Raw genomic sequence first — 10505 nt, forward strand, 5'->3', positions numbered from 1 at the left:
GATTGAGGTTTGAGGACTGAGGACTGAGGATTGAGGACTGAGGATTGAGGATGAGGGCTGAGGTTCGGGGATTGAGGTTTGACGACTGAGGACTGAGGATTGAGGATTGAGAATTCAGGATTGTTGATAGAGGATTGAAGGTTGAGGATTGGGTATTGAGGATTGAAGAATGAGGATTGAGGATTGAGGATTGAGGACTGAGGATTGAGGACTGAGGATTGAGGGTTGAGGATCTAGGATTGGAGATTGATTATTGAGGATTGAAGATTGGGGATTGAGGATTGAGGATTGAGGATCTAGGATTGGAGATTGATTATTGAGGATTGAAGATTGGGGATTGAGGATTGAGGATTGAGGATCTAGGATTGGAGATTGAAGATTGGGGATTGAGGATTGAGGGTTGAGGATTGCGGACGAGGACTGACGGTTGAGGATTGAGGTTTGAGGATTGAGGATTGAGGATTGAGGATTGAAGATTGGATATTGAGGATTGAAGATTGAGGATCGAGGATTGAGGATTGAGTATTGAGGATGATGTCTGAGGGTTGAGGATTGAGGTTTGAGGACTGAGGACTGAGGATTGAAGACTGAGGGTTGAGGATGAGGGCAGAGGGTCAGGGATTGAGGTTTGACGACTGAGGATTGAGGATTGAGGATTGAGAATTGAGGATTGATGATTGAGGATTGAAGATTGAGGATTGTGTATTGAGGATAGATGATTGAGGATGGAGGATGAGGGCTGAGGGTTGAGGATTGAGGTTTGAGTATTGAGTCCTGAGAATTCAGGATATTCTATTGAGTATTGAGAATTGAGGATTGATGGTTGAGTATTGAGGACTGAGGATTGAGGCTTGAAGGTTGAGTATTGAAGATTCAGGATTGAGGTTTGGGGACTGAGGATTGAGGATTGAAGATTGAGGATTGGGGATTGAGGATTGGCGATTGAGGATTGAGTATTGAGAATTGAGGATTGATGGTTGAGTATTGAGGATTCATGGCTGAGGGTTGTGTGTTGAATATTGAGGGTTGAGGATTGAGGATTGAGGATTGAGGATTGAGGATTGAAGATTGAGTATTGATGATTGAATATTGAGGATTGAGGATTGAGGTTTGAGGATTGAGTACGAGGACTGACGGTAGAGGATTGAGGTTTGAGGATTTATGACTGAGGATTGAGGACTGAGGATTGAGCATTGAGGATTGAGCATTGAGGATTGAAGATTGAAGACTGGGGATTGAGAATTGAAGATTGAGAATTAAGGATTGAAGGTTGGGGATTGAGGATTGAGGATTGAGGATCTAGGATTGGAGATTGAAGATTGGGCATTGTGGATTGAGGGTTGAGGATTGAGGACGAGGACTGACGGTTGAGGATTGAGGTTTGAGGATTGAGGATGGAGGATTGAGGACTGAGGCTTGAGGGTTGAGGATTGAGCATTGAGGATTGAAGATTGAGGACTGGCGATTGAGGATTGAAGATTGAGGATTAAGGATTGAGGATTGGGGATTGAGGATGTAGGATTGGAGATTGATTATTGAGGATTGAAGATTGAGGATTGAGGATGGAGGATGAGGGCTGAGGGTTGAGGATTGAGGTTTGAGTATTGAGTCCTGAGAATTCAGGATATTCTATTGAGTATTGAGAATTGAGGATTGATGGTTGAGTATTGAGGACTGAGGATTGAGGCTTGAAGGATGAGTATTGAACATTCAGGATTGAGGTTTGGGCACTGAGGATTGAGGATTGAAGATTGAGTATTAGGGATTGAAGATTGAGGATTGAGGATTGAGGATTGAGGATTGAGGATTGAGGATGATGTCTGAGGGTTGAGGATTGATTTTTGAGGACTGAGGACTGAGGATTAAAGACTGAGGGTTGAGGATGAGGGCAGAGGGTCAGGGATTGAGGTTTGACGACTGAGGATTGAGGATTGAGGATTGAGAATTGAGGATTGATGATTGAGGATTGAAGATTGAGGATTGGGTATTGAGGATTGAAGAATGGGGATTGAGGATTGAGGATTGAGGATTGAGGATTGAGGATTGAGGATCTAGGATTGGAGATCGATTATTGAGGATTGCAGATTGAGGATTGAGGACTGAGGATTGAGGATCTAGAATTGGAGATTGATTATTGAGGATTGAAGATTGAGGATTGATGATTGAGGATTGAGAATTGAGAATTGAGGATGAGGACTGAGGGTTGAGGATTGAGGTTTGAGAAATGAGGATTGAGGATTGACGATTGAGGATTGTGTATTAAAGATTGAGTATTGATCACTGAGGATTGAGGATTGAGGATTGAGGGTTGATGATTGAATATTGAGGATTGAAGATTGAGGATTGAGGATTGAGGATTGAGGATTGAGAATTGAGGATGAGGACTGAGGGTTGAGGATTGAGGTTTGAGGAATGAGGATTGAGGGTTGAGGATTGAGGATTGAGGATTGAGGATTGAGGATTGAGGATTGAGGGTTGAGGACTGAGGACTGAGGATTAAAGACTGAGGGTTGAGGATGAGGGCAGGGGGTCAGGGATTGAGGTTTGACGACTGAGGATTGAGGATTGAGGATTGAGAATTGAGGATTGATGATTGAGGATTGAAGATTGAGGATTGGGTATTGAGGATTGAAGAATGGGGATTGAGGATTGAGGATTGAGGATTGAGGATTGAGGATCTAGGATTGGAGATCGATTATTGAGGATTGCAGATTGAGGATTGAGGACTGAGGATTGAGGATCTAGAATTGGAGATTGATTATTGAGGATTGAATATTGAGGATTGATGATTGAGGATTGAGAATTGAGAATTGAGGATGAGGACTGAGGGTTGAGGATTGAGGTTTGAGAAATGAGGATTGAGGATTGAGGATTGAGGATTGAGGATTGTGTATTAAAGATTGAGTATTGATCACTGAGGATTGAGGATTGAGGATTGAGGGTTGATGATTGAATATTGAGGATTGAAGATTGAGGATTGAGGATTGAGGATTGAGGATTGAGAATTGCGGATGAGGACTGAGGGTTGAGGATTGAGGTTTGAGGAATGAGGATTGAGGGTTGAGGATTGAGGATTGAGGATTGAGGATTGAGTATTGAGGATTGAGGATTGAGGATTGGGGATTGAATATTGAGTACTGAGGATTGAAGATTGAGGATTGAGGATTGAGGATTGATGATGGAGGATGAGGGCTGAGTGTTGAGGATTGAGGTTTGAGTATTGAATCCTGAGAATTCAGGATATTCTATTGAGTATTGAGAATTGAGGATTGATGGTTGAGTACTGAGGACTGAGGATTGGGGATTGAAGGTTGAGTATTGAGGATTCAGAATTGAGGTTTGAGGGCCGAGGATTGAGGATTGAAGATTGAGTATTGAGGATTGAAGGTTGAGGATTGAGGATTGAGGATTAAGGATTGAGGATGATGTCTGAGGGTTGAGGATTGAGGATTGAGGATTGAGGATTGAGGATTGAAGATTGGATATTGAGGATTGAAGATTGAGGATCGAGGATTGAGGACTGAGGATTGAGGCTTGAAGGTTGAGTGTTGAAGATTCAGGATTGAAGTTTGAGGACTGAGGATTGAGGATTGAAGATTGAGTATTAGGGATTGAAGATTGACGATTGAGGATTGAGGATTGAGGATTGAGGATGATGTCTGAGGTTTGAGGATTGATGTTTGAGGACTGAGGTCTGAGGATTGAAGACTGAGGGTTGAGGACGAGGGCAGAGGGTCAGGGATTGAGGTTTGACGACTGAGGATTGAGGATTGAGGATTGAAGATTGAATATTGAGGATTGAAGATTGAGGATTGAGGATTGAGGGATGAGGATGGAGGATTAGGGCTGAGGGTTGAGGATTGAGGTTTGAGGACTGAGGACTGAGGATTGTGGATCGAGAGTTGAGGATTGAGGATTGAGGATTGAGGATTGAGGATTGAGAATTGAGGATTGATGATTGAGGGTTGAAAATTGAATATTGGGGATTGAAGATTGAGGATTGATGATTAAGGATTGAGGATGCAGCATGAGGGCTGAGGGTTGAGGATTGAGGTTTGAGGACTGAGGACTGAGGATTGAGGATTGAGAATTGAGTATTAGGGATTGAAGATTGAAGATTGAGTATTGAGAATTGAGGATTGAGGATTGAGGATTGAGGATTGAGAATTGAGGATGAGGACTGAGGGTTGAGGATTGGGGATTGAGGATTGACGATTGAGGATTGAGTATTGAGGATTGAGAATTGAGGATTGAGGTTTGAAATTGAGTATTGAGGATTGAGGATTGAGGATTGAGATTTGATTATTGAATATTGTGGATTGAGTATTGAACCATGAGAATTCAGGATATTCTATTGAGTATTGAGAATTGGGTATTGATCGTTGAGTATTGAGGATTCATGTCTGAGGGTTGTGTGTTGAATATTGATGGTTGAGGGTTGAGGATTGACGATTGAGGATGGAGGATGAGGTCTGAGTGTTGAGGATTGAGGTTTGAGTATTGAATCCTGAGAATTCAGGATATTCTATTGAGTATTGAGAATTGAGGATTGATGGTTGAGTACTGAGGACCGAGCATTGAGGATTGAAGGTTGAGTATTGAGGATTCAGAATTGAGGTTTGAGGACTGACGATTGAGGATTGAAGATTGAGTATTGGGGATTGAAGATTGAGGATTGAGCATTGAGGATTGAGGATTGAGGATGGTGTCTGAGGTTTGAGGATTGAGGTTTGAGGACTGTGGACTGAGGATTGAGGACTGAGGATTGAGGATGAGGGCTGAGGGTCGGGGATTGAGGTTTGACGGCTGAGGACTGAGGATTGAGGATTGAGAATTAAGGATTGTTGATAGAGGATTGATGATTGAGGATTGGGTATTGAGGATTGAAGAATGAGGATTGAGGATTGAGGATTGAGGATTGAGGGTTGAGGATCTAGGATTGGAGATTGATTATTGAGGATTGAAGATTGGGGATTGAGGATTGAGGATTGAGGATCTAGGATTGGAGATTGATTAATGAGGATTGAAGATTGAGGATTGATGATTGAGGATTTAGAGTTGAGAATTGAGGATGAGGTCTGAGGGTTGAGGATTGAGGTTTGAGAAATGAGGATTGAGGATTGACGATTGAGGATTGAAGATTGAGTATTGAGAATAGAGGATTGAGGATTGAGGATTGAGGATTGAGAATTGAGGATGAGGACTGAGGGTTGAGAATTGAGGTTTGAGAAATGAGGATTGTGGATTGAGGATTGAGGATTGAGGATTGAGGGTTGAGGATCGATGATTGAGTATTGAAGATTGAGTATTGATCACTGAGGATTGAGGATTGAGGATTGAGGACTGAGGATTGAGGATTGAAGATTGAGGATCGAGGATTGAGGACTGAGGATTGAGGCTTGAAGGTTGAGTATTGAAGATTCAGGATTGAGGTTTGAGGACTGAGCATTGAGGATTGAAGATTGAGTATTAGGGACTGAAGATTGAGGATTGAGGATTGAGGATTGAGGATTGAGGATGATGTCTGAGGGTTGAGGAGAGATGTTTGAGGACTGAGGACTGAGGATTGAAGACTGAGGGTTGAGGATGTGGGCAGAGGGTCAGGGATTGAGGTTTGACGACTGAGGATTGAGGATTGAGGATTGAGAATTGAGGATTGATGATTGAGGATTGAAGATTGAGGATTGGGTGTTGAGGATTGAGGAATGAGGATTGAGGATTGAGGATTGAGGATTGAGGATTGAGGATCTAGGATTGGAGATTGATTATTGAGGATTGCAGATTGAGGATTGAGGATTGAGGATTGAGGATCTAGAATTGGAGATTGATTATTGAGGATTGAAGATCGAGGATTGATGATTGAGGATTGAGAATTGAGAAATGAGGATGAGGACTGAGGGTTGAGGATTGAGGTTTGAGAAATGAGGATTGAGGATTGAGGATTGAGGATTGAGGATTGAGGATTGAGGATTGTGTATTAAAGATTGAGTATTGATCACTGAGGATTGAGGATGGAGGATTGAGGGTTGAGGATTGAGGGTTGATGATAGAATATTGAGGATTCAAGATTGAGGATTGATGATTAAGGATTGAGGATGGAGGATGAGGGCTGAGTGTTGAGGATTGAGGTTTGAGGGCTGAGGACAGAGGATTGAGGATTGAGAATTGAGGATTGAGGATTCAGGATTGAGGATTGAAAATTGAGTATTGAGGATTGAAAATTGAGGATTGAGGTTTGATGATTGAGGATTGAGGATTGAAGATTGAGGATTGAGGATTGAGGATTGAGTATTGAGGATTGAGGATTGAAGATTGAGTATCGATGATTGAATATTGAGGATTGAGGATTGAGGCTTGAGGATTGAGGACGAGGACTGACGGTTGAGGATTGAGGTTTGAGGATTGAGGACTGAGGATTGAGGACTGAGGATTGAGCATTGAGGATTGAGCATTGAGGATTGAAGATTGAAGACTGGGGATTGAGGATTGAAGGTTGAGAATTAAGGATTGATGATTGTGTATTGAGGATCTAGGATTGGAGATCGATTATTGAGGATTGAAGATTGAGGATTGAGGATTGAGGATTGAGGATTGAGAATTGAGGATGAGGACTGAGGGTTGAGGATTGAGGTTTGAGGAATGAGGATTGAGGGTTGAGGATTGAGGATTGAGGATTGAGGATTGAGGATTGAGGATTGAGGATTGGGGATTGAATATTGAGTACTGAGGATTGAAGATTGAGGATTGAGGATTGAGGATTGATGATGGAGGATGAGGGCTGAGGGTTGAGGATTGAGGTTTGAGTATTGAATCCTGAGAATTCAGGATATTCTATTGAGTATTGGGAATTCAGGATTGATGGTTGAGTACTGAGGACTCAGGATTGAGGATTGAAGGTTGAGTATTGAGGATTCAGAATTGAGGTTTGAGGGCTGAGGATTGAGGATTGAAGATTGAGTATTGAGGATTGAAGGTTGAGGATTGAGGATTGAGGATTAAGGATTGAGGATGATGTCTGAGGGTTGAGGATTGAGGATTGAGGATTGAGGATTGAGGATTGAGGATTGAGGATTGAAGATTGAGGATTGAGGATTGAGGATTGTGTATTAAAGATTGACTATTGATCACTGAGGATTGAGGATTGAGGATTGAGTGTTGAGGATTGAGGGTTGATGATTGAATATTGAGGATTGAAGATTCAGGATTGATGATTAAGGATTGAGGATGGAGGACGAAGGCTGAGTGTTGAGGATTGAGGTTTGAGGACTGAGGGCAGAGGATTGAGGATTGAGAATTGAGGATTGAGGATTGAGGATTGAGGATTGAAAATTGAGTATTGAGGATCGAAGATTGAGGATTGAGGATTGACGATTGAGGATTGAGGATTGAAGATTGAGTATTGAGGATTGAAGATTGAGGATTGAGGATTGAAGATTGAGTATTGAGGATTGAAGATTGAGGATTGAGGATTGAGGACGAGGACTGACGGTTGAGGATTGAGGTATGAGGATTGAGGATGGAGGATTGAGGACTGAGGCTTGAGGGTTGAGGATTGAGCATTGAGGATTGAAGATTGAGGACTGGCGATTGAGGATTGAAGATTGAGGATTAAGGATTGAGGATTGGGGATTGAGGATGTAGGATTGGAGATTGATTATTGAGGATTGAAGATTGAGGATTGAGGATGGAGGATGAGGGCTGAGGGTTGAGGATTGAGGTTTGAGTATTGAGTCCTGAGAATTCAGGATATTCTATTGAGTATTGAGAATTGAGGATTGATGGTTGAGTATTGAGGACTGAGGATTGAGGCTTGAAGGATGAGTATTGAACATTCAGGATTGAGGTTTGGGCACTGAGGATTGAGGATTGAAGATTGAGTATTAGGGATTGAAGATTGAGGATTGAGGATTGAGGATTGAGGATTGAGGATTGAGGATGATGTCTGAGGGTTGAGGATTGAGGTTTGAGGACTGAGGACTGAGGATTAAAGACTGAGGGTTGAGGATGAGGGCAGAGGGTCAGGGATTGAGGTTTGACGACTGAGGATTGAGGATTGAGGATTGAGAATTGAGGATTGATGATTGAGGATTGAAGATTGAGGATTGGGTATTGAGGATTGAAGAATGGGGATTGAGGATTGAGGATTGAGGATTGAGGATTGAGGATTGAGGATCTAGGATTGGATATCGATTATTGAGGATTGCAGATTGAGGATTGAGGACTGAGGATTGAGGATCTAGAATTGGAGATTGATTATTGAGGATTGAAGATTGAGGATTGATGATTGAGGATTGAGAATTGAGAATTGAGGATGAGGACTGAGGGTTGAGGATTGAGGTTTGAGAAATGAGGATTGAGGATTGACGATTGAGGATTGTGTATTAAAGATTGAGTATTGATCACTGAGGATTGAGGATTGAGGATTGAGGGTTGATGATTGAATATTGAGGATTGAAGATTGAGGATTGAGGATTGAGGATTGAGGATTGAGAATTGAGGATGAGGACTGAGGGTTGAGGATTGAGGTTTGAGGAATGAGGATTGAGGGTTGAGGATTGAGGATTGAGGATTGAGGATTGAGGATTGAGGATTGAGGGTTGAGGACTGAGGACTGAGGATTAAAGACTGAGGGTTGAGGATGAGGGCAGAGGGTCAGGGATTGAGGTTTGACGACTGAGGATTGAGGATTGAGGACTGAGAATTGAGGATTGATGATTGAGGATTGAAGATTGAGGATTGGGTATTGAGGATTGAGAATTGAGAATTGAGGATGAGGACTGAGGGTTGAGGATTGAGGTTTGAGAAATGAGGATTGAGGATTGAGGATTGAGGATTGAGGATTGTGTATTAAAGATTGAGTATTGATCACTGAGGATTGAGGATTGAGGATTGAGGGTTGATGATTGAATATTGAGGATTGAAGATTGAGGATTGAGGATTGAGGATTGAGGATTGAGAATTGCGGATGAGGACTGAGGGTTGAGGATTGAGGTTTGAGGAATGAGGATTGAGGGTTGAGGATTGAGGATTGAGGATTGAGGATTGAGGATTGAGGATTGAGGATTGAGGATTGGGGATTGAATATTGAGTACTGAGGATTGAAGATTGAGGATTGAGGATTGAGGATTGATGATGGAGGATGAGGGCTGAGTGTTGAGGATTGAGGTTTGAGTATTGAATCCTGAGAATTCAGGATATTCTATTGAGTATTGAGAATTGAGGATTGATGGTTGAGTACTGAGGACTGAGGATTGGGGATTGAAGGTTGAGTATTGAGGATTCAGAATTGAGGTTTGAGGGCCGAGGATTGAGGATTGAAGATTGAGTATTGAGGATTGAAGGTTGAGGATTGAGGATTGAGGATTAAGGATTGAGGATGATGTCTGAGGGTTGAGGATTGAGGATTGAGGATTGAGGATTGAGGATTGAAGATTGGATATTGAGGATTGAAGATTGAGGATCGAGGATTGAGGACTGAGGATTGAGGCTTGAAGGTTGATTGTTGAAGATTCAGGATTGAAGTTTGAGGACTGAGGATTGAGGATTGAAGATTGAGTATTAGGGATTGAAGATTGACGATTGAGGATTGAGGATTGAGGATTGAGGATGATGTCTGAGGTTTGAGGATTGATGTTTGAGGACTGAGGTCTGAGGATTGAAGACTGAGGGTTGAGGATGAGGGCAGAGGGTCAGGGATTGAGGTTTGACGACTGAGGATTGAGGATTGAGGATTGAAGATTGAATATTGAGGATTGAAGATTGAGGATTGAGGATTGAGGGATGAGGATGGAGGATTAGGGCTGAGGGTTGAGGATTGAGGTTTGAGGACTGAGGACTGAGGATTGTGGATCGAGAGTTGAGGATTGAGGATTGAGGATTGAGGATTGAGGATTGAGAATTGAGGATTGATGATTGAGGGTTGAAAATTGAATATTGGGGATTGAAGATTGAGGATTGATGATTAAGGATTGAGGATGCAGCATGAGGGCTGAGGGTTGAGGATTGAGGTTTGAGGACTGAGGACTGAGGATTGAGGATTGAGAATTGAGTATTAGGGATTGAAGATTGAAGATTGAGTATTGAGAATTGAGGATTGAGGATTGAGGATTGAGGATTGAGAATTGAGGATGAGGACTGAGGGTTGAGGATTGGGGATTGAGGATTGACGATTGAGGATTGAGTATTGAGGATTGAGGTTTGAGTATTGAATCCTGAGAATTCAGGATATTCTATTGAGTATTGAGAATTGAGGATTGATGGTTGAGTACTGAGGACTGAGCATTGAGGATTGAAGGTTGAGTATTGAGGATTCAGAATTGAGGTTTGAGGACTGACGATTGAGGATTGAAGATTGAGTATTGGGGATTGAAGATTGAGGATTGAGCATTGAGGATTGAGGATTGAGGATGGTGTCTGAGGTTTGAGGATTGAGGTTTGAGGACTGTGGACTGAGGATTGAGGACTGAGGATTGAGGATGAGGGCTGAGGGTCGGGGATTGAGGTTT

The sequence above is a fragment of the Calliopsis andreniformis genome, unplaced genomic scaffold, assembly GCF_051401765.1.
Source record: "Calliopsis andreniformis isolate RMS-2024a unplaced genomic scaffold, iyCalAndr_principal scaffold0155, whole genome shotgun sequence".
Lineage (NCBI taxonomy): Eukaryota > Metazoa > Arthropoda > Insecta > Hymenoptera > Andrenidae > Calliopsis > Calliopsis andreniformis.